The 25,511-nt window shown below is 45.2% G+C and overlaps 2 long non-coding RNA genes across 2 annotated transcripts in view; both read right to left on the reverse strand.

The window, feature by feature from the left end:
- LOC309535743 overlaps positions 1–25,511 on the reverse strand; it is an 87,409-nt gene that overhangs the window by 25,400 nt on the left and 36,498 nt on the right. The gene's annotated exons all lie outside the window — the stretch shown is intronic.
- Positions 5,720–8,464, reverse strand: LOC309534727. The gene is made up of 2 exons (XR_014220841.1): positions 8,327–8,464; positions 5,720–6,637 (listed from the first exon to the last, which is right to left on the reverse strand). It is a non-coding gene; the product is annotated as an uncharacterized lncRNA (long non-coding RNA).

Here is a 25,511-nt window from a genome sequence, read left to right on the forward strand (position 1 = left end):
GCCATGTTGAAAAGTGTGTGTTTGCAAGGTGTTTCCTGTCCTGTCCAGAAATGCACCGTGCTGGATGAAGCCAGCTCTAGATCCTTCCTAAATAAATAAAATAAAAACCCACTGGATGATATATTTGAAAAATTAATGTTAAGGGGAACAATTCACATTGTTAAGCAAGGTAGCTAAAGCAACAGGGTCAGGGCCTCCATTGTGACACGTCCCCCTGCTGAGTGACTTGGCTGAGGACTTTGGGAAGAGCAACTACTTGAGGATAGTTCAGGAGAAAGGAGGTGGTTTGTGAGAAGTAATGATGTTTTCCGGCAAAATAAAGATTTCTTCTTCTTGAGTGTAAGTAGGATGTCTAATTCTTTCTGCGTTCTGCTTCTTTTGCTCTCCCTCAAGATTTAGAAACATAGGGCAGTAAGGCAGATCTGGAAAAAGCCTAGGTAAAGGTACAGGGACCCCTGACCGTTAGGTCCAGTCACGGACGACTCTAGGGTTGCGCGCTCATCTCGCTCTATAGGCTGAGGGAGCCGGCGTACAGCTTCCGGGTCATGTGGCCAGGATGACGAAGCCGCTTCTGGCAAAAGCAGAGCAGTGCACGGAAAGGCTGTTTACCTTCCCGACAGAACGGCACCTACCGTATTTTTCGCTCTATAGGACGCACCGGACCATAAGACGCACCGGATCATAGGAGGGGGAGAACGGGGGGGGGGAATTCTCTCCCTCTCTGCTCAGTGTCCCTTCAGCGAAGCGGCAGGAGAAACGGAGCCCCTTCGATTTCTCCTCCCGCTTCACTGAAGGGGCGCTGCGCAGAGAGGGAAAACTGTGCACCGACCTCTCTCGCTCTCCAGGCTCTCCACCCCGCTGCCCTGCGGAGGCTTTGTGCAGCCATCCCCAAGCTAGAACAGTGAGACGGAGCACCGCGCAGTGAGACGGAGCATCGCTCTCCACCCTGCTGCCCTGCGGAGGCTTTGTGCAGCCATCCCCAAGCTAGAACAGTGAGACGGAGCACCGTGCAGTGAGCTCCGCCTCACTGTTCTGGCTTCGGGGACGGCCTTTGAAGCCTTCGCAGGGCAGCAGGGGGCCTTCACCCGGCTGCCCTGCGGAGGCTTTGCGCAGCTAACCCCAAGCTAGAACAGCGAGACGGAGCGCTGTGCAGCGCTCCTTCTGCCTGCTCTGGCTTTGGGCTTAGCTGCGCAGCCTGCATTCACTCCATAGGGCGCAAAACAATTTTTCCCTTAATTTTTGTTTTTTTTATAATATATTTTTTATTAGCAAACCAATCAAATCAAAATAGTTCCAAATTACAAAACCGAATTTTAAATTTTGGTTGGGGGTACCCATGCTTCGAGCTCTTAAAGGGATCCAATCATCTCTTATTTCTGCTGCTTTGATCATTTCCCCTTAATTTTTGGAGGGGGAAAAGTGCGTCCTATAGAGTGAAAAATACGGTATTTATCTACTTCCACTTTTGAACTGCTAGGTGACTTCAGGTGGCTATCCGCAAGCCTTCGAAGTACAGCGGGAACTCCTGCTGCGCTCCGAAAGCTTGCGGATAGCTGCCTGAAGCCAACGGGTGCAGCCTTTGAAGCCTCTGCAGAGCAGCGGGGTGAAGGCACCCCGCTGTCCTGCAGAGGCTTTGCGCAGCCATCCCCAAGCTAGAACAGTGAGACGGAGCGCTGCGTAGTGCTCCGCCTCACTGTACTGGCTTCGGGGACGGCCTTTGAAGCCTTCGCAGGGCAGCAGGGGGCCTTCACCCTGCTGCCCTGCGGAGGCTTTGCGCAGCTAACCCCAAGCTAGAACAGCGAGACGGAGCGCTGCGCAGCGCTCCTTCTGCCTGCTCTGGCTTTGGGCTTAGCTGCGCAGCCTGCATTCACTCCATAGGGCGCACACAAATTTTCCCTTAATTTTTGTTTTTTTTATAATATATTTTTTATTAGCAAACCAATCAAATCACATTAGTTCCAAATTACAAAACCGAATTTTAAATTTTTGTTGGGGGTACCCATGCTTTGAGCTCTTAAAGGGATCCAATCATCTCCTATTTCTGCCTCTTTGATCATTTCCCCTTAATTTTTGGAGGGGGGAAATTGCTTCCTATAGAGTGAAAAATACGGTATTTATCTACTTCCACTTTGTGCTTTCGAACTTCTAGGTTGGCAGGTGCTGGGACCGAGCAGCAGGAGCTCACCCCGTCATGGGGATTCGAACTGCCGACCTTCTGATCAGCAAGCCCTAGGCTCTGTGGCCACCCGTGTCCCTACGGAAAAAGCCGATTGCAGACCAAATCCCCCTTCCAAACCTGGTATGTAAGGGCTTCCGGTTTTTCCGTCCTCCGTTGTGGATGTGCTTCGCGGGTTCTCCGTGCCTAGCAGCTGTTAGAGGGAACTTTGGAGGGCAACGCGGAGGCTACACGACCCCCAAAAAGGCTCTGGGCGTGGCCCAGGGCTGACATTGTCCGGCAGCGTCAAAAAAGGAACCCTTCGAAGCCCACGTCCTAACCAGGAGGTGAGTCGACAGAGAGTACCTAGACGCAAGGACACGAGCAATCCTCAGCAGCAAGCCTCCAAGTCCCAAAGGGTAAGAACGGCAGCTAACAAGGAGAGCTTGAGGAGAAGAGGGTCTGTGAGACTTATTTATACAAACTGAACTGCTCAGAAACAGACCCAAAAGACTAGCACATAAAGAGTAAAGAACGGGAGATTTTATCTTAAACATATTGGAAATCTTTCTCATTATACGTAACCATAAGCAAAGATTTCTCTAACAAGTACCAGTAAGAAAAGGAAGACAGATTCAAATTTCACTCTGCAGCTGCAGTACTAGCCCATTAAAAGAAGCGGAATTCAAGGACTTAACTTGTTTTTTACTTTGAAGTGGCGTGAGCCCAGCGAAAGAGACTGAGTTAAAAGACTTGGATTGTCAGCGCTGTTTGGGGTAAAAGAGTGGAAGTTACTGGAAAACAAAGGTAAAAGAGAAGGCAACACTTTTAATATTGAACTTATATTAAACACTAACCTATAAAGATGGCAAAGATGGCGTAGCGTGGTCTAGGAGAAGGAGGAGGTGGTTTGTGAGAAAGGAAATACGTTTTCTGGTGTAATGAAGAGACTTTCTTCATCTAAAGTATAAGTAGGATTCCTAATTCCTTCTGCATTCTGTTTCTTTTACTATCCCTCAAGATTCAGAAACATAGGGAACCATGTCATGGTTAGATTAGTTTATAAAGATTGGCTGCGTGAGCTGCTGGTCTCCTGCTGTCACGTGCCAAAGATCCATCCCCTGGTCTGTGAGGAGGAGGAGGAAGAGATATTGGAAGAGAAATGGGAGGATGAAGTGATGGTTATGAAGATCAGAAGGAATCTTTAGTGAAGGTGAAAATAATTTATGTAAGACCAAGCGACCAGGGGATGGATGCCACTGATACCAATTTAGATGGTGAGTGTTGATCTTTGTTCATCAGGAACAGGGAGGCCAGAGAAAATCCCGCTCGCTGGGGAGCGGGGAGGCAGCTCCCTCATTCAAGAAGAATTCAGGGATGGGATGAGGACTTTGGGATGAGAAACTATTTGAGGATAGTTCAGACGAGAGGAGGAAGATTTTGAGGAAGCAAACATGTTTTTTAGCGCAACGAATTGACTTTCTTCATCTAAAGCGTAAGTAGAATGCCCAAATCACTGTGCTACATGAAAAGGAAGAGGTATCGAACTTTTTAAAATAAACAAAGCAAAACTGCTTAACCCACTAAAATATATATTTTTAAAAATGAACATTAAAGGGAGCCATGTCCCTTGTAAAGCCAGGTAGCTAAAGTGACGGTGTCATGTCCTCCATTGTGACACGTTCTCCGGCTGACTGACTTGGCTGACAACTTTGGGAAGAGCAACTATTTGAGGATAGTTCAAATAAAATAGGTTGTTGGTGTGAATTGTGTTTTCTGAAAAATGACAATTTATTCATCTCGTGTATACGTAGGATCTCTTATTCTTCCTGCATTTTGCTTCATTTGCTATCCCTCAAGATTCAGATATATAAGGAACCATATCATGGTTAGATTAATTTTTAAAGATTGACCTCAGGACCCTCTTAGATCCTTTGAGGGAAATGGCTTGCCTTCTCCCTTGCGGGCATCACCACAAGAAAGGGATCTCCCAGTTCTGGAGGGTCTCTTGACAAGATGCCCTCCTCTCTGGTTTCAGCTGCTTGCTGCAATCGCCATGAGAGGTTTCGGAAAGTAGGTTTATCTGCCAGATAAAGAGGATCAAGGAAGCATCTAGAACCCATTTCCTGACTATTTCCCCTCTTCTTCCCTAGATTCTGCAGTCTGAGAAGGCTGGGTGAGCTGCTGGTCTCCTGCTGTCGTGCCACAAAAATCCATCCCCTGGTCTGTGAGGAGGAGGACACAGTGAGTGTAATGAAGGATGGAAAGGAAAGAAGGGTAAAGGTGAGAACGATCTACGTAAGGCCAAGGGACCAGAGGATGGATACCACAGATGCTACTACCAATGGTGAGTGTTGATCTTTGTTCAGGAGGAACAGGGAGGCCAGAGAGAATCTGGATCACTGAGGGTGGGGGGAGGCAGCTCCCTCATTCAAGAAGAGTTCAGGGATGGGATGAGGAAGGGAGGAAGGGAGAATAACGCAAGCCACCTGGAGATCCTTGCAGGAAAGATGGGTCATCAATGTAATAATTAATGAAAAAATTAAGAATCTTTTCTCTTCATTTCTCTTCAGGCAGTGATAGCAGTGAGGCCAGCAGCTCCAGTACAGCTCTACCCGGCTCCAAGACTCAGTTCTCCCTTCGCCCAAAATCCAAGTATCTAAGTAAATAAATAATAGGGGTGCGGGTGGCGCTGTGGGTTAAACCACAGAGCCTGGGACTTGCCTATCAGAAGGTCGGCGGTTCGAATCCCCACGACGGAGTGAACTCCCGTTGCTCGGTCCCTGCTCCTGCCAACCTAGCAGTTCGAAAGCACGTCAAAGGGCAAGTACATAAAAAGGTAATGCTCTGGCGGGAAGGTAAAGGGCGTTTCCGTGCGCTGCTCTGGTTCAGAAGCAGCTTAGTCATGCTGGCCACATGACCCGGAAGCTGTTCATGACCGGTCCGCCAATAAAGCGCTGCAACCCCAGAGTCGGCCACGACTGGACCTAATGGTCAGGGGTCCCTTTACCTTTATATATTTCAGTGTGGTCTCTCGTCACAAGGAGACCACACTTTATAAAGAGGCAACCTTTCAAACTTCTTATAAATGGAAACTGGGGAAAGCCCCCTCCAAAAGAATAGACTGTGCCCAGTGACTAGCTGATCCACATGCCTGTTCAGTTGACGCTCTAGATGCCTACTCAGTTGTTCTCCAAGGCTGTTGAAAGAGAGAATGGCCAGTGTGGCAGGCTGTGCGAGCTGCTGGCCTCCTGCTGTCGTGCCCCTAAAATCCACCCCCTGGTCTGCGAGGAGGAGGAGGAAGAGATATTGGAAGAGAAATGGAATGAGGAAGTAAATGTAATTAAAGAAAGGGAGAATAGCGTAAGCCACCTGGAGATCCTTGAAGGAAAGATGGGTTGTCAACATAATAATAAATGGAAAGATTAAAAATATTTTCTCTTCTTCTCTCTTCCGGGCAGCGACAGCAGTGAGGCCAGCAACTCCAGGACAGATCTCCCTCCCCACCAAGACCCAGTCCCCCCCTTCCCCACAAACCCAAATAGAAAAATAAAATAAAAATCATCATCATCATCATCATTATTCTAATCAAGTTCCTTTACAAACATGCTATTCTGTGATCATCCTTTTATCCTAGGTGGTGCTTTTTCCTACGTTTGTGAGCATGAGTGGAAATCCTGAGTCTCGCTGCAGGAGTCGACAGTTTGGCTCCTTCCCTTGTTGTTGCTCCTAGATGGAACTGCGCATGTGCGAAGACAAGACAGACTTCCAAACTGGATCAATAAACGTGTCACCCGTTGTCTGAAAACCACTGTCCTAATCACATGCCAGATTGTCTTTTGTGAATGAAATAAAATTCTTTCAAATAGTTTTTTAATGTTGGCATTTGTCTGTCTTGAGAAGCAATGGAGTGCGCCTCCAGGGGTGAGGTCAAAAGTCAAGCAACGGTGTCAGCAGTCCCAAAGTGACCTCTCCAGGGAGCAAGACTGGGCAGTGTGTCTGGAGGTCCTGGGCTTCCCAGATGACAAGACTCCCTCTCTTGGCCTTGCAGAAGTGTCTCCAAGGAAAGCAGAGTTAGGCACCAGTTGGGCTGCAGGAGATGTCAGAAGGGGTTGTAAACGGCGCCATCCACCCGCCTGAGGGACTCCACTCCAGATTTGTGTAGGCTTTACTCCTTAGCCTTTTCAGCTCCCAAAGATATCCCACAAGGCAAATTAGGATCAGAGTTTTCCTTCTCCTCGATGGGCTATCTTTATAGGTGGATGAGCCCCATCTGCCCCTCACTTCCCTCCACAGCATTGCAGAAACCACCTTCTTGACCACTGGGCCCACGCTTGGTCTTGTCCGCTCAATCTTCTGGAGCCTGTCTTGGCACACAGGGGAAGTTCCTGAGCATTTGAGACTCTTTGGCTGCTCTCACCTGGTTTAGGTGGCCAGTCAAACCGTTCCCAGGATGTGGCCTCTGTCACATGCTGACCATTTCTAGGAGCAAGAGAACAAACTTTTTATTAAAGAATGGAAATGGTTGAATGAATAGTTACAAACTGTAAACAGATAAGAACATTGGCAGGATTATTGGAATAACCTGCAGTTTAATAAGATTATCTATTAAAGCAGATGCATAAATGAAGAAATTGAGGTAATTTGGATATGCATAAGATATGAAGAATCAATTTAAAGAACTGCAGAAAGAGGGGGAAGGAAGTCAAGTTTTGAAATGTTAAAATGACTGCAAAATTATTGAAATGTATAAACTTGAAAATCATAATTTTTTTAAAAAAAAATATTTCGCCAAAAATCAGACGTCATCCGTTTCACTCCCAACTGGAGCCAAAGGACACAGGCCTGGCCAGGACAGCTTTCCAGTTATAGCTTTTGCAGTGATGAGGTATGTAAGCCTCAACTGTCCTGCATCTACTCCAGCTGAGGAATAACACACCTCCTCCCCAAGCTAGCGAGCCCCACCTGGGCTGTGGGTCCTTGCCTTCCGTCCCTCCCAACTGACAGTTGTTAGTTCTGGAATCCTGAGCTTGAGGGGGGGGTACATCCCATTTCGCCCCGTGGGACACTCACCACCCCTTAGCCACCTGCCTTTGGCGCTGCAGCAGTGATGGCTTTGGTCCCTGAAAGAGCATGCAAGATCTCTCCCAAATCTCAATACATATTTTGCTCTCCTAGACATCTTGCAAGACTTCAATGAGATCTCACAAGATCTTACAGAAAATCTCCAATCTGTTTACCTGCAAGCACACACCTTTATTTATTTTTTCTTATTTAGTACAAATTTCTCAATCTAACAGATTTGCACATAGGATTCTGTATCACATGAAACGGCACCTTTGTTTTGTTCTATTGTTACATTATTTGTGGCCTTCTAACACTTTGGGAGAAGCCTTCTCTCCCTTTTCCCTTAAAAAATAAGGATCTATGCTTTACACTCAGCAGGGAGGCCCATTTAAAAGGAAACATTTAGTTGTTTTGCTGCTGCTTTTTTGTGTTCTCAGGTGTCCAAGTTAGCCTCCTGGCCCTGCTCCTCCACTATACCACAGCAACATCCCCCACTAGGATCCCTACTTGGGCTTTCATTGGCCATCAGCAATATCCGGTGGAGCCAGGTGGAGAGAAATGCCCCATCTTGCCCATCTTTGGGGTTTCAAGAGGTATAGCCTCTGTGCATGTACAGAATTCATGATTCAGCAAATCTATTAGACCATGGAAAGAGTTCTTTCCTCTGATTAAATTACCAAAGGAAGAAAGCAGGATTGGCTTTTCTCCCCAGGGACACAAGGAAGGGGAAGGTGTATGTTTAAGAAATCAAATTCCCCAAGGGCTGAAACTCTGTTCAGCCAGTTAAAAAACCCAAATTCTCTCTGTACAGTGCTTCACATCTGGCGGGCAGGGCTTGTGTGCTTTGCTCATGATCCCTTGGATGTCCTGAGGCTGTTAGAGCAGCAGCCGTAAGTCTTGGGGCTCTGGGAGGGAGACATTTTCCTCAGAAGGCAAAGAGTAACTGAGGTTCCCTTTTCTCTCCCTTGGAGGCCCTGAACCAGGAGCTGGCCAGTTCAGGGCCTCCATGGGAGAGAAAAGGGGGGCCAGCACTTGTGCTCAAATGAGCTTTCATACGCGGTCATCCTGCCCCACACTCACATTCCAAAATATCTGCATGCTCACCTATCCAAGAGGTGGTTGGTCTTGGGCTGGGGGGTCCCAGAAGGCAGAATAAGTTGAGAAGCAAAGCCCAAGAAGTTGGAGGCATCCTCTTCGCATCCACCCAAACCCAATCTAAACAGCTTTGCTCCAGAACCAGCCCCTCCCTTCAGTTCTGTTCAGTTCAGAATGTCAGTTAAGAGGGACCACCTGTATTTTCTTGATTCTTGCCTGAGGTCATAATGGGCATGCGCACTGGTATCTGTTTACCTGTAAGCACACACCTTTAGTTTATCTTTTTAAAAATAAGAATAAAATACTAGTTTCTCAGTCTACCAGCTTTGCACAAAACAGCAGCTGTTTTGTGATCCACGGCAGTGAAAACCCCACGTTTTATGGCGCCCCCCCAAATGAGGCGTCAGTGCCCTAACCCACAGGGTCACGATTTCTCCAAAGGTCCAATGTCATCTGATTCACTCCAAAGCAGCACCAAACACCCAGAGAATGCCCCCTGAAACATTGGGGGGGGGCTTTGAAAACACTACATTTCCCATTGTTAGAGTGGCATGCGAAGGATGAACAAGTTAAATCAGTGGTGATAGATTGGGCAAGACATGTAGGACATAACATAATGTTTGAGGATTGGGAAAGATTGTGGAAGAAAGGGGTCAAGTTCACTGCATGTACTGTACTAAAGGAAAACATAATGAAAATGATGTATAGATGGTATCTGACCCCTGTTAAATTATCAAAGATTTATCATAACTGTGATAACCATTGCTGGAAAGGTAAAGAAAACGAAGGTACTTTCTATCATATGTGGTGGACCTGCCCCAAGGTGAAAGACTTCTGGGAAAAGATTTATAATGAATTGAAAAAAATGTTGAAATATACATTTATAAAGAAACCAGAGGCCTTTCTTCTTGGAATAACAGGTTTGGAATTGCCCCCAAAAGATGTTAAATTATACACTGGGCAACAATTTTTTACCTTTTGAATGTTGTCTAGATTTCTACAATTGATTTAGGGTCTTTTTGCACTGCTGAATCAGGAAATGGCACCCGTTTCTCTCCATCAGGTCAGGTTGTTGTGCTTTGTTGATTTGTAAAAAATCAGATCTTGTGACAAAATCGATTACATTTTGTGGCATTATCAGCTGATTTTTGTCAACACATATCATCCTAAATATGTTTTCAAGAGAAAATAATGTTTTTCCAACAACATCTATTGATTACCTGATAGAAACATCGATTACTGTAAACTGAATGGTGGGCATTGATAAAGGTAAGTACACATAAATTGCATGTTGCTTCACCATTTTTCAAACTTCAGGGCTTGAACTTCCGTTTCTTGGGACTCCTGGAATGCTCAGCGGCAGGGAGGTCTCTCTTCAGAGTCCAACAGTAGTCAGCCATCATGACTGCGTCCCAGCGACCCTGATACCTGGTCTCCATCTCTTTCATGTCCTGATGGAATCTCTCCCCCTGCTCGTCACTCATTGAACCCAGGTTCTCAGGAAACTGGTCCATATGTGAAAATAGGTAGTGCATCTTGACGCTCATGTTGCAGCCCAGGTTTCTGAAAGCAGTCAGCATGTTGTTGACAAGTTCTGCATAGTTTCTGACCTTATTGTTGCTTAGAAAGTTCTTCACTACCAGAACAAATGCCTTCCACGCTTCCAGTTCCATTTCGTTCATTGAGTTTCGGAACTCTGGATCTCTGATGAGCTGACGGATCTGAGGACCGTCAAAGATGCCAGCTTTCAACTTCTCCATGGTCAATCCTGGCACAAGTGAAGCAGTCACCATCCTTGTCCAGAGCCTTTGGTGAACTGCTTGATTAAGCCGAGCTTGATGTGCAGCGGTGGGAAGAGTATTCTGTCTCTGTCCACCAGAGGGTCGTTGATGACGTTCCTTTCTTTGCAAGGCACCAATTCCTCCCGCACAGGCCAGTCCTTCTTTGTGTAATGCTGAGCACGGTCCCTACTATCCCACATGCACAGAAAACATGGGTACTTGTTGAAGCCAGACTGTTGTCCCAACAAAAAGTTCACCATCTTCAGGTCAACACAAATAAACCACTTATGCTGACCATAACCAATTTTCTCCAGCACATACTCCACTGCTTCATAGTTCTCCTTCAGTGTAGTCGAGTGAGCCAGGGGTATAGAGGCAAACTGGTTGCCGTTGTGTAGCAGAACACATTTCAGTGATCGCTTGCTGCTGTCAATGAACAGTCTCCAATCTTTGGGTTCTTAGTTGGAACATCAACGGTGGTAACTCCCCGGAAAAAAGGAGAAGAATATTTCACATATGAAGGAAAGAGCAACGGGACATTATCTGCTTGCAGAAAACGCATGTGACTAGGCTCCACAGGAAAGTGTTCGTCAACAAGAGATGAGGCCAAGAGTTTATATCATCGGACAGAGTCAAGAAAAGAGGAGTGGTGATTTACGCAAAGGAGAGCCTAGCACCAAAATTTTTATTTAAAGATGAGCAAGGAAGAATCTTGGCAATTGAGATACAAGCACAAGGCGAAAAGGTTTTGATATTGGGAATTTATGCTCCAAATGAGGGGAAGTCAGAATTTTATAAGAAGCTGCATGAGACATTGCTGGATTTTTTGGATTACAATAACATCATCATGATGGGAGATATGAATGGGGTGGTATCTACCAACATGGACAAATCACAAAACCAAAACTTGACAAAAGACAGCAGACTACCTAAAACTTTTTTTGAGCTAACTGACAATCTGGACTTGATTGACATTTGGAGGACAAAGAACCCCCTAGGAAGAGAAGGAACATTCTTCTCTGAAGCTCATCTGTCCTGGACAAGAATCGACCAAATATGGATAACTCGAGGACTGGCACCGAAGACTAGAAAAGTGGAAATCTGCCCAAAAACTTGCTCCGACCATAACGCTATGAAAATGGAAATGAGACTAACTCCAACCGGCTCCTTCAGATGGAGAATGAATGACACCTTGTTTAGAGATCAGGAAGTTATTAAGAAGGCCCAAAAGACATTAAGAGACTATTTTGAAATAAATCTGAACACTACAGTGGAAAAAAGAGTAATCTGGGACGCAAGCAAAGCTGTTATGAGGGGTTTTTTGATACAACAGAACTCCATTAAGAAAAAAGCACAGAATGAGAGAAAAGATAAGATTTTGGAGAAAATAAGAGAAGGAGAAAAAAAGTTGAGACTGAAACCAAAGTCGCAGGAGATTTTGAGAGAAATTAAATTTCATCAAGCTCAATATACCAAATTGGTAAATCAAGAAGTGGAGTGGAAAATCAAATTAATGAAACAAAAGACATTTGAGTCAGCAAATAAATGTGGGAAGCTGCTAGCATGGCAGCTGAAGAAGAGACAAAAACTGAACACGGTGACAAATTTAGAAAATGAAGGGAGAAATATACAAAACCCCGAAGAGATTAGAAAGTGTTTCCAGAGATACTTTAAACAACTCTATACGCAAGGGCCACAAAAAGAAACAGAGATTGATCAATTTCTAAAGAAGAATGGACTACCAAAATTAACTCAGGAAAAGAGGTCAATCCTAAATTGCAAAATAACACAACAAGAAATTGAAGGTGCCATTCAGAATATGCAACTTGGCAAGTCTCCAGGGCCAGATGGACTTACCTCAAAATATTATAAGACATTGAAAGACTATCTGACACAACCACTTTTGGAGGTTTGTAATGAGATCTTGGAGGGGAAGAAGGCACCGGAATCGTGGAAAGAAGCTTTCATCACATTGATACCTAAATCGGAAGCTGAAAAGACCCAACTTAAGAACTACCGTCCCATTCCGCTCCTGAATGTGGATTACAAAATTTTTGCTGGCATTTTGGCAAGTAGATTTAAAAAAGTGCTAAACGAAGTAATTCATAAAGATCAGGCAGGCTTTCTCCCAGGTAGACATTTGTTTGATAACACGAGGAACATTATTGACATTTTGGAACTTTTACAGACGAATATCAATACTAAAGCAGTGTTAATTTTTATAGATGCGGAGAAAGCATTTGATAATACTTCATGGAAGTTTATGAAGAAAAATTTGGAAGGGATGGGAGTGGGACGGGGGTTCGAAAATGGAATAGAGGCAATTTATTCAGAGCAAAAAGCTAAACTGATAGTTAACAATGTGGTGACAGAAGAGTTTATGATTGAAAAAGGAACACGACAAGGTTGCCCTATCTCCCCTCTGTTATTTATCTCGGTTCTGGAGGTTCTTTTGAACATGATTAGAGGGGACCGGTTGGTGGAAGGGATACAGGTCGGAGCCAAACAGTGCAAATTAAAGGCGTTTGCAGATGACTTGGTTTTAACATTACAGGAGCCAGAATCTAGTACGAAAAGAGCTTTAGAATTGATTCATGAATTTGGTCGGTTGGCGGGATTTAAATTAAACAAGCAGAAAACTAAGGTGTTGGGAAAAAAATTGACATCCATGGAAACAGAGAGGTTTCAGAAGGAGACTGATTTAAATGTGGTTAAAAAAGTGAAATACCTAGGGGTCAACTTGTCTGCGAAAAATTTGAATTTGTTTAAAGATAACTATGAAAAATGTTGGTCAGAAATTAAAAAAGACTTAGAAATTTGGACAAGATTGAAACTTTCCTTGTTGGGCCGAATAGCCGCTATAAAGATGAATGTGTTGCCAAAAATGTTGTTCTTGTTTCAGGCCCTACAGATCGTGGACAGAGTGGAATGTTTTGGAAAGTGGCAGAAAGATATTTCTAAGTTTATCTGGCAGGGCAAAAAGCCCAGAATAAAATTTAAAATTTTGACCGATGCAAAGGAAAGAGGGGGGTTTGCCCTGCCGGATTTAAGGTTGTATTATGAAGCTGCAGCTTTCTGCTGGATGAAAGATTGGTTACTCCTTGAGAACACTGATGTCCTGGATCTGGAGGGGGTTAATAATGCTTTTGGTTGGCATGCTTATTTGTGGTACGACAAGGTAAAGATTCATAAAACTTTCAAGAACCATATTGTCAGGAAAGCAATATTTAATGTCTGGTCAAAATACAAGGATTTGTTAGAAAACAAGACTCCAAGGTGGTTGTCACCTATGGAGGCTAAGGCTCGGAAAAGACTCAATATGGAGGCTGAATGGCCGAAATATTGGGAAATAATTGAAAAGGTCGGAGAAACCTGGAGGTTGCGGAGCTTGGAGAAACTGGAGGGTAAAGTGCGAGATTGGTTACATTATGCCCAGGTTAAGGAGGTTTTCAATATGGATAAAAAGATAGGATTCCAGGTGGAAAAATCGAAATTAGAAACAGAATTGTTAGAACCTAAGACCAAGGTAATTTCAAGAATGTATAATCTGCTGTTGAAATGGAACACACAAGATGAAACAGTTAAATCAGCTATGATAAAATGGGCACAGGATATTGGATATAACATCATGTTTGCTGACTGGGAAAGGTTATGGACCACCGGTGTGAAGTTTACGGCATGTAATGCTTTGAAAGAAAATATTATGAAAATGATATACAGGTGGTACATGACCCCAGTCAAGCTTGCAAAAATATATCACCTGCATGATAACAAATGTTGGAAATGTAAGGAGACTGAAGGAACGTTTTTTCACCTGTGGTGGACCTGCCCGAAAGTGAAGGCCTTCTGGGAAGTGATTTACAATGAGTTAAAAAAGGTATTTAAGTATACCTTCCCTAAGAAGCCAGAGGCCTTCCTTTTGGGTATTGTCGACCAGAAGGTGTTAAAAAAAGACAGAGTTTTTTTAATGTATGCAACAACAGCAAGAATACTCATTGCAAAATACTGGAAGTTACAAGATTTACCCACACTGGAAGAATGGCAAACGCAACTGATAGACTACATGGAGCTGGCTGAGATGACTGGCAGAATTCGAGACCTGGGAAAAGAGGAGGTGGAAGAGGACTGGAAGAAGTTTAAAGACTATTTACAAAAATTATATAAATTGCATGAATGTTAAGAAGGTGCATGAAAGGAAAGACTATGGCATCAGAAGTTTAAATGAGATATGGATGAGAATAAGTTGAAATACAAAGATGAGATTTGAAGTAAAGTTATGCCAAAACTAAGCACTTAAATATTTGATGGAAATACTTACTAGAGGCATAATACATTAGAATTAGAACATAAAATTGGAAAGAAGGTAATAATTTGCTAAACATAACTTTTCTATGGAGAATGCAGGAAAGGGAAATGTGAGGAAGTCCAGTTGGTTATGGAAAATATGTATGGAAAACTGTGAGTTTTTTCTTTTCTTCTTTATATATTGTTGATAGCTATGTGTTTTGTGTCTGATATATGTTTTGCTATCTTCTTCTCTTAAAAATTCAATAAAAATATTTAAAAAAAAACCAATCTGGATGCCAACAGTTCGGCAGAGTCCTTTGACAAGCTGAGGTCGCGAACTAGATCATTCAACTCCTTTTGGGAAAATGGATGTGGAGCATCATCTTCAAGAACCACTTCTTCTTCGTGTCCTTCAGCACTGGAGGCATCTTCGTCACTAATGTCAGGAAGTTCTCCGAAGACAGGCACTGGAATTTCATCACAATGGGGCAGGGCTCTTGAGGAGGAGGAGAAAGGGGAGGGAACTGGGAGGGGAATATATGCTGTGCGCAAATGGCTGTGAACTCATGCTTCTTTTGTGAATCTATCACACTTGCTCCTTCTGCCACCCCGGATGGCAGAATAAAGCTTTTCTCTGAAACTATTCCTTGAGTGTCTGTTGACTCCCATTTCCCCGTCCCGGGCGCAAAGCTCTTCTCACCCGAGGCTAAAAAGGCTACCAGCAGAGTCTGTAACCTGAAGTGTATGTTAACCCGAGGTACCACTGTATCATTGAATTTGTCCATGGCAAGTCTGCGTTTATCTGCAGGTTGTTCAGATGTGGTGAGTTTGTAGAAGTCCTCAATCCAATCATAGAAGGGAGACGCATTTTTATTTTTCCAGCTCACCAGTATCAGTCTTTTTACTGTGGTAAGGGCACAGAGAGTCCACTTGTATTGCCCCTTTGTCAGGTTCCATGTGCTGGGTGTATAATTCGAAAGGATATTTTGCTCGGTAAAGGTACATTTGGCCTCAGCGATGGGAGTCCAGCAAGGAATCATTTAGCTAGTGCAATGGAGGAGGAAGAGGTTGAAAATGGGAGACTTACTGGCACCTGTAGCAGCAGCAGCAGCAGCAGCAGCTGGAGCATGGCCGGCAGTGCCACCTGGTGGCCCACCTCGGAACTTCCATGCCCATCCCAGATTTAAAGCTTTAGGCATGTGTTTTACACACACACACACACACACACACACAGACACAAATAATAATTCACAAGCAGGAAATATCCCAAACAGCTCTTCCCCTGAAATATACTCGGAGTCGAGAGTGGATTTCATGCTCTATATTCAGCTCATAGTAGCGAGGAATGAAAGTTCCCCCACAATATCTGCTTTATATACATTATTTACACAATGGGCTGCACGTGATTGGCTAATTCTGGGATTCTCCTGTAGCCCAATCTGGTTGTGGATTCACTTCCACCTGGAGCTGGATTGAGTGGCTCCTGCGGACCAATCAGACTGCTGCATGTTGGATCCTATTGTTCTAGGACCAATCAGACTGTAGCATTTTGGATCCTATTCAACTCAGTACATAACATCCCCACAAACCACCCCCAAATCCCCCAGCATAGGAATAATGTGAGAGGAGGCTGGGTGCACCACATTGGAGACCCCAGGCAAAGTAGTAGGGGAATCTCATCCTTTACTTCCACACAAGGGTGACAGGCCAAATCATCTATCAGGATAGATATGGCGGCCACGATTTCGCTGAAAAACCGATGTCTTAGGATTCACAACAAAGCAACGGCAAACACCTACTAAAGACCCCCTGAAATGTTTGGCGGTGAAAACCCCACATTTCATGGTACCCCCAAAAATGAGCCTTTGGCGCCCTAACTCACGGGATCCCAATTTCTCCAAAAGTCAGACGTTGTCCGATTCACTCCAACGTGGCGCCAAACACCCAGAGACTGCCCCCTGCAAGGTTTGGGGGTGAAAACACTACGTTTCACATCGCCCCACAAAATGAGCCCTCGACGCCGTAACCCACATGGTTGTCAGGGGCTGGACTGAGGAGGAATGGTGGGAGCCCCCCCCCCTCTCGAGGACCTGCTCCACAACTCCAATTTATAAAGATTATAATCCAAGTTAACGAGATCTTCTTGCAATTAGAGGTCAAAAGATATGTAAAAGTCAGTGCTTTATATGATTCAGCCACATGGTGGAGCAATACACAAAGATTAAAGAAGCCATGATAGCCAGCTCTGAAAAGCTGGGGTGGTTTGTGTCTTCAAAGGCATGGCAGTGTGGCTTGAAGTTAATGACTTGTAACACCTCACAGTCATCATCATAATATAATAATAATAATTTATTATTTATACCCAGCCACTCTGGGCGGCTTCCAACAAAATATTAAAATAAAAAAGTCTCTCAAACATTCAAAACTTCCCAGAACAGGGCTGTCCAGGGTCCTGATGAAACGAAGTCCAAGTCCTACTCTCTCCTACCTTGGTCAGGCCACACCTGGAGTCCTGTGTCCAATTCTGGGCATCATCATACAAGAAGGATGTTGACAAGCTGGAATGTGTGCAGAGGAGGGCAACCAAGACAACCAAGGGTCTGGAAACTAAGATGGAAGAGAAACACTTGAAGGAGCTGGGGAGGTTGGGCCTGGAAAAGAGGAAACTGAGAGGAGATCTGACAGCCATCTTCCAATATCTTAAGGGCTGTCACATGGAAGAGGGAACAAGCTTCTTTTCTCCTGCTCTAGATGGTAGGACTCGAACCCATGGATTCAAGTTATAAGAAAGGAGATTCCAACTAAACATTCATAAAAACTTTCTGACAGTAAGGGCTGTTTGGCATTGGAACAGATTCCCACGAGAGGTGGTGGACTCTCCTTCCTTGGAGGTTACTAAGCAGAGGTTGGCTGGCCGTCTGCCATGGATGCTTTTGCTGAGATTGCTGCATCCCAGGGGCTTGGACTAGATGACCCTTGGTGTCCCTTCCAGCTATAAGTTTCTATGATTCTATGAAATTGATCTGGATTAATGACAGCCATCCACCAGTTTCATATGCAAAACTGCTTCCCACCCCACCCCCTTACTGATTAATATATATAAAAAATACATTAAAGTAGACAAATAATAACTTACAAAAAGGATCAATAAACGTGTCACCTTTATTATATAAACTGTTATCATAATCACATGTCAAAATTTCTTTTGTGAATGAAATAAAATGGCTTCAATCAGTTTCTAATAACCAACAATCAAATGTAGTGCTTGGGGTACAGCTTAGATAAATTCCCCCGATGTTCAGTGTCCAGGGGTTCAGTGCCTGGCACCCAGAAACTCATGGCAAAGGGGAGTCTGGCACCAAGTAACTCATAACATTTCACTTCCTTGCAAGCTAAGGAAAGCTTTTGATTGGCAGAAGACACTGGGCAAAAACAGAAAGAAACAGGGGGATGAGGGGGTCTAAGGGTGAAGTCCTGCTCCTGTCCATCCTAATACTGGACAGATTATTACAGGATGTTGAGAAGGGTCATTTTTTACTATGAATTGAGAAACAGCAGCCATAGTCTAGGCCAGGAGTGTTTTTCCTTGGTGACACCGCCATGTTGAAAAGTGTGTGTTTGCAAGGTGTTTCCTGTCCTGTCCAGAAATGCACCGTACTGGATGAAGCCAGCTCTAGATCCTTCCTAAATAAATAAAATAAAAACCCACGGGAAGATATATTTGAAAAATTAATGTTAAGGGGAACAATTCACATTGTTAAGCAAGGTAGCTAAAGCAACAGGGTCAGGGCCTCCATTGTGACACGTCCCCCTGCTGAGTGACTTGGCTGAGGACTTTGGGAAGAGCAACTACTTGAGGATAGTTCAGGAGAAAGGAGGTGGTTTGTGAGAAGTAATGATGTTTTCCGGCAAAATAAAGATTTCTTCTTCTTGAGTGTAAGTAGGATGTCTAATTCTTTCTGCATTCTGCTTCCTTTGCTCTCCCTCAAGATTTAGAAACATAGGGCAGTAAGGCAGATCTGGAAAAAGCCTAGGTAAAGGTACAGGGACCCCTGACCGTTAGGTCCAGTCGCGGACGACTCTAGGGTTGCGCGCTCATCTCGCCCTATAGGCTGAGGGAGCCGGCGTACAGCTTCCGGGTCATGTGGCCAGGATGACGAAGCCGCTTCTGGCAAAAGCAGAGCAGTGCACGGAAAGGCTGTTTACCTTCCCGACAGAACGGCACCTACCGTATTTTTGGCTCTATAGGACGCACCGGACCATAAGACGCACAGGATAATAGGAGGGGGAGAACGGGGGGGGGGAATTCTCTCCCTCTCTGCTCAGTGGAGCCCCTTCCATTTCTCCTCCCGCTTCGCTGAAGGGGCGCTGCGCAGAGAGGGAAAACTGTGCACCGACCCCTCTCGCTCTCCAGGCTTCAGACGGCTATCCGCAAGCCTTCTGAGTGCAGCGGGAACTCCTGCTGCGCTTGGATGGCTTACGGATAGCTGCCTGAAGCCCCCAGAGTGCAGCCTTTGAAGCCTCCGCAGAGCAGCGGGCTGAAGGCACCCCGCTGCCCTGCGGAGGCTTTGTGCAGCCATCCCCAAGCTAGAACAGTGAGCCGGAGCACCGCGCAGCGCTCCTTCTGCCTGCTCTGGCTTTGGGCTTAGCTGCGCAGCCTGCATTCACTCCATAGGGCGCACACAAATTTTCCCTTAATTTTTGTTTTTTTTATAATATATTTTTTATTAGCAAACCAATCAAATCACAATAGTTCCAAATTACAAAACCGAATTTTAAATTTTGGTTGGGGGTACCCATGCTTCGAGCTCAGAAAGAGATCCAATCATCTCTTATTTCTGCTGCTTTGATCATTTTCCCTTAATTTTTGGAGGGGGAAAAGTGTGTCCTATAGAGTGAAAAATACGGTATTTATCTACTTCCACTTTCGAACTGCTAGGTGACTTCAGGTGGCTATCCGCAAGCCTTCGAAGTACAGCGGGAACTCCTGCTGCGCTCCGAAAGCTTGCGGATAGCTGCCTGAAGCCAACGGAGTGCAGCCTTTGAAGCCTCTGCAGAGCAGCGGGGTGAAGGCACCCCGCTGTCCTGCGGAGGCTTTGCGCAGCCATCCCCAAGCTAGAACAGTGAGACGGAGCGCTGTGCAGCGCTCCGCCTCACTGTTCTGGCTTCGGGGACGGCCTTTGAAGCCTTCGCAGGGCAGCAGGGGGCCTTCACTCTGCTGCCCTGCGGAGGCTTTGCGCAGCTAACCCCAAGCTAGAACAGCGAGATGGAGCGCTGCGCAGTGCTCCTTCTGCCTGCTCTGGCTTTGGGCTTAGCTGCGCAGCCTGCATTCACTCCATAGGGCGCACACAAATTTTCCCTTAATTTTTGTTTTTTTTATAATATATTTTTATTAGCAAACCAATCAAATCACATTAGTTCCAAATTACAAAACCGAATTTTAAATTTTTGTTGGGGGTACCCATGCTTTGAGCTCTTAAAGGGATGCAATCATCTCTTATTTCTGCTGCTTTGATCATTTCCCCTTAATTTTTGGAGGGGGGAAATTGCGTCTTATAGAGCGAAAAATATGGTATTTATCTACTTCCACTTTGTGCTTTCGAACTGCTAGGTTGGCAGGTGCTGGGACCGAGCAGAGGGAGCTCACCCCGTCGCGGGGATTCGAACTGCCGACCTTCTGATCAGCAAGCCCTAGGCTCTGTGGCCACCCGTGTCCCTACGGAAAAAGCCTATCGCAGACCAAATCCCCCTCCCAAACCTGGTATGTAAGGGCTTCCGGTTTTTCCGCCCTCCGTTGTGGATGTGCTTTGCGGGTTCTCCGCGCCTCGCAGCTGTTAGAGGGAACTTTGGGGGGCAACGCGGAGGCTACACGACCCCCAAAAAGGCTCTGGGCGTGGCCCATGGCTGACATTGTCCGGCAGCGTCAAAAAAGGAACCCTTCAAAGCCCACGTCCTAACCAGGAGGTGAGTCGACAGAGAGTACCTAGACGCAAGGACACGAGCAATCCTCAGCAGCAAGCCTCAAAGTCCCAAACGGTAAGAACGGCAGCTAACAAGGAGAGCTTGAGGAGAAGAGGGTCTGTGAGACTTATTTATACAAACTGAACTGCTCAGAAACAGACCCAAAAGACTAGCACATAAAGAGTAAAGAACGGGAGATTTTATCTTAAACATATTGGAAATCTTTCTCATTATAAGTAAGCATAAGCAAAGATTTCTCTAACAAGTACCAGTAAGAAAAGGAAGACAGATTCAAATTTCACTCTGCAGCAGCAGTACTAGCCCATTAAAAGAAGCGGAATTCAAGGACTTAACTTGTTTTTTACTTTGAAGTGGCATGAGCCCAGCAAAAGAGACTGAGTTAAAAGACTTGGATTGTCAGCGCTGTTTGGGGTAAAAGAGTGGAAGTTACTGGAAAACAAAGGTAAAAGAGAAGGCAACACTTGTAATATTGAACTTATATTAAACACTAACCTATAAAGATGGCAAAGATGTCACAGCGTGGTCTAGGAGAAATGGCTGGACTAATTGGAGAATCGGGAAGAGAAGAAAAGTGGCGAAAGGAGGGGCAGAACTGCACAAAAGAGGAAAGGGACTATAAAATTAAAGATGAGCATCTTTAGCTTGAGGAGGTAGTTTGGGAGAAAGGTAATACGTTTTCTGGTGTAATGAAGAGACTTTCTTCATATAAAGTATAAGTAGGATTCCTAATTCCTTCTGCATTCTGTTTCTTTTACTATCCCTCAAGATTCAGAAACATAGGGAACCTAGTCATGGTTAGATTAGTTTATAAAGATTGGCTGCGTGAGCTGCTGGTCTCCTGCTGTCATGTGCCAAAGATCCATCCCCTGGTCTGTGAGGAGGAGGAGGAAGAGATATTGGAAGAGAAATGGGAGGATGAAGTGATGGTTATGAAGATCAGAAGGAATCTTTAGTGAAGGTGAAAACAATTTATGTAAGACCAAGCGACCAGGGGATGGATGCCACCGATCTATAGATGGGGAGTGTTGATCTTTGTTCTTGAGGAACAGGGAGGCCAGAGAGAATCTGGATCACTGGGATGGGGGGAGGCAGCTCCCTGATTCAAGAAGAGTTCAGGGATGGGATGAGGAAGGGAGGAAGGGAGAATAACGCAAGCCACCTGGTGATCCTTGCAGGAAAGATGGGCCATCAATGTAGTAATCAATGAAAAAATTAAGAATTTTTTCTCTTCATTTCTCTTCATTTCTCTTCATTTCTCTTCATTTCTCTTCATTTCTCTTCATTTCTCTTCCAGGCAGCGATATCAGTGAGGCCAGCAGCTCCAGTACAGCTCTACGCCTCTCCAAGACCCAGTTCTCCCTTCGCTCCAAACCCAAGTATCTAAATAAATAAATAATAGGGATGCGGGTGGCGCTGTGGGTTAAACCACAGAGCCTAGGACTTGCCTATCAGAAGGCTGGCGGTTCGAATCCCCACGACAGAGTGAACTCCCGTTGCTCGGTCCCTGCTCCTGCCAACCTAGCAGTTCAAAAGCACATCAAAGTGCAAGTAGATAAATAGGTACCACTACGGCGGGAAGGTAAAGGGCGTTTCCGTGCGCTGCTCTGGTTCAGAAGCAGCTTAGTCATGCTGGCCACATGACCCGGAAGCTGTTCATGACCGGTCCGCCAATAAAGCGAGATGAGCGCTGCAACCCCAGAGTCGGCCACGACTGGACCTAATGGTCAGGAGTCCCTTTACCTTTATATATTTCAAAAACACTGAGTCTCCAGTGTGGTCTCTCGTCACAAGGAAACAGACTTTATAAAGAGGCAACCTTTCAAACTTCTTATAAATGGAAACTGGGGAAAGCCCCCTCCAAAAGAATAGACTGTGCCCAGTGACTAGCTGATCCACATGCCTGTTCAGTTGACGCTCTAGATGCCTACTCAGTTGTTCTCCAAGGCTGTTGAAAGAGAGAATGGCCAGTGTGGCAGGCTGTGCGAGCTGCTGGCCTCCTGCTGTCATGCCCCTAAAATCCACCCCCTGGTCTGCGAGGAGGAGGAAGAGATATTGGAAGAGAAATGGAATGAGGAAGTAAATATAATTAAAGAAAGGGAGAATAGCGTAAGCCACCTGGAGATCCTTGAAGGAAAGATGGGTTGTCAACAGAATAAGAAATGGAAAGATTAAAAATATTTTCTCTTCTTCTCTCTTCCGGGCAGCGACAGCAATGAGGCCAGCAACTCCAGCACAGATCTCCCTCCCCACCAAGACCCAGTTCCCCCCTTCCCCACAAACCCAAATAGAAAAATAAAATAAAAATCATCATCATCATTATTATTCTAATCAAGTTCCTTTACAAACATGCTATTCTGTGATCATCCTTTTATCCTAGGCGGTGCTTTTTCCTACGTTTGTGAGCATGAGTGGAAATCCTGAGTCTCGCTGCAGGAGTTGACAGTTTGGCTCCTTCCCTTGTTGTTGCTCCTAGATGGAACTGCGCATGTGCGAAGACAAGACAGAGACTTCCAAACTGGATCAATAAACGTGTCACCCGTTGTCTGAAAACCACTGTCCTAATCACATGCCAGATTGTCTTTTTTGAATGAAATAAAATTCTTTCAAATAGTTTTTTAATGCTGTCTTTTGTCTGTCTTGAGAAGCAATGGAGTGCGCCTCTGGGGGTGAGGTCAAAAGTCAAGCAACGGTGTCAGCAGTCCCAAAGTGACCTCTCCAGGGAGCAAGACTGGGCAGTGTGTCTGCAGGTCCTGGGCTTCCCAGATGACAAGACTCCCTCTCTTGGCTTTGCAGATGTGTCTCCAAAGAAAGCAGAGTTAGGCACCAGTTGGGCTGCAGGAGATGTCAGAAGGGGTTGTAAACGGCGCCATCCAACCGCCTGAGGGACTCCACTCCAGATTTGTGTAGGCTTTACTCCTTAGCCTTTTCAGCTCCCAAAGATATCCCACAAGGCAAATTAGGATCAGAGTTTTCCTTCTCTTCGATGGGCTATCTTTATAGGTGGATGAGCCCCATCTGCCCCTCACTTCCCTCCACAGCATTGCAGAAACCACCTTCTTGACCACTGGGCCCACGCTTGGTCTTGTCCGCTCAATCTTCTGGAGCCTGTCTTGGCACACAGGGGAAATTCCTGAGCATTTGAGACTCTTTGGCTGCTCTCACCTGGTTTAGGTGGCCAGTCAAACCGTTCCCAGGATGTGGCCTCTGTCACATGCTGACCGTTTCTAGGAGCAAGAGAACAAACTTTTTATTAAAGAATGGAAATGGTTGAATGAATAGTTACAAACTGTAAACAGATAAGAACATTGGCAGGATTATTGGAATAACCTGCAGTTGAATAAGATTATCTATTTATAGCAGATGCATAAATGAAGAAATTGAGGTAATTTGGATATGCATAAGATATGGAGAATCAATTTAAAGAACTGCAGAAAGAGGGGGAAGGAAGTCAAGTTTTGAAATGCTAAAATGACTGCAAAATTATTGAAATGTATAAACTTGAAAATCATAATTCAGCTTTCCAGTTATAGCTTTTGCGGTGATGAGGCATGTGAGCCTCAACTGTCCTGCATCTACTCCAGCTGAGGAATCACACACCTCCTCCCCAAGCTAGCGAGCCCCACCTGGGCTGTGGGTCCTTGCCTTCCGTCCCTCCCAACTGACAGTTGTTAGTTCTGGAATCCTGAGCTTGAGGGGGGGGGGGTACATCCCATTTCGCCCCGTGGGACACTCACCACCCCTTAGCCACCTGCCTTTGGCGCTGCAGCAGTGATGGCTTTGGTCCCTGAAAGAGCATGCAAGATCTCTCCCAAATCTCAATACATATTTTGCTCTCCTGGACATCTTGCAAGACTTCAATGAGATCTCACAAGATCTTGCAGAAAATCTCCAATCTGTTTACCTGCAAGCACACACCTTTAATTTTTTTTTCTTATTTAGTACAAATTTCTCAATCTAACAGATTTGCACATAGGATTCTGTATCACATGAAACGGCACATTTGTTTGGTTCTATTGTTACATTATTTGTGGCCTTCTAACACTTTGGGAGAAGCCTTCTCTCCCCTTTCCCTTAAAAAATGAGGATCTATGCTTTACACTCAGCAGGAAGGCCCATTTAAAAGGAAACATGTAGTTGTTTTGCTGCTGCTTTTTTGTGTTCTCAGGTGTCCAAGTTAGCCTCCTGGCCCTGCTCCTCCACTATACCACAGCAACATCCCCCACTAGGAATCCCTACTTGGGCTTTCATTGGCCATCAGCAATATCCGGTGGAGCCAGGTGGAGAGAAATGCCCCATCTTGCCCATCTTTGGGGTTTCAAGAGGTATAGCCTCTGTGCATGTACAGAATTCATGATTCAGCAAATCTATTAGACCACTGAAAGAGTTTACTTCCTCTGATTAAATTACCAAAGGAAGAAAGCAGGATTGGCTTTTCTCCCCAGGGACACAAGGAAGGGGAAGGTGTATGTTTAAGAAATCAAATTCCCCAAGGGCTGAAACTCTGTTCAGCCAGTTAAAAAACCCAAATTCTCTCTGTACAGTGCTTCACATCTGGCGGGCAGGGCTTGTGTGCTTTGCTCATGATCCCTTGGATGTCCTGAGGCTGTTAGAGCAGCAGCCGTAAGTCTTGGGGCTCTGGGAGTGAGACATTGTCCTCAGAAGGCAAAGAGTAACTGAGGTTCCCTTTTCTCTCCCTTGGAGGCCCTGAACAAGGAGCTGGCCAGTTCAGGGCCTCCATGGGAGAGAAAAGGGGGGCCAGCACTTGTGCTCAAAGGAGCTTTCATACGCGGTCATCCTGCCCCACACTCACATTCCAAAATATCTGCATGCTCACCTATCCAAGAGGTGGTTGGTCTTGGGCTGGGGGGTCCCAGAAGGCAGAATAAGTTGAGAAGCAAAGCCCAAGAAGTTGGAGGCATCTTCTTCGCATCCACCCAAACCCAATCTAAACAGCTTGGCTCCAGAACCAGCCCCTCCCTTCAGTTCTGTTCAGTTCAGAATGTCAGTTAAGAGGGACCAACTGTATTTTCTTGATTCTTGCCTGAGGTCATAATGGGCATGCACACTGGTATCTGTTTACCTGTAAGCACACACCTTTAGTTTATCTTTTTAAAAATAAAAATAAAATACAAGTTTCTCAATCT

The sequence above is a fragment of the Podarcis vaucheri genome (assembly GCF_965113315.1).
Source record: "Podarcis vaucheri genome assembly, chromosome: 6".
NCBI classification, from domain to species: Eukaryota; Metazoa; Chordata; class Lepidosauria; order Squamata; family Lacertidae; genus Podarcis; species Podarcis vaucheri.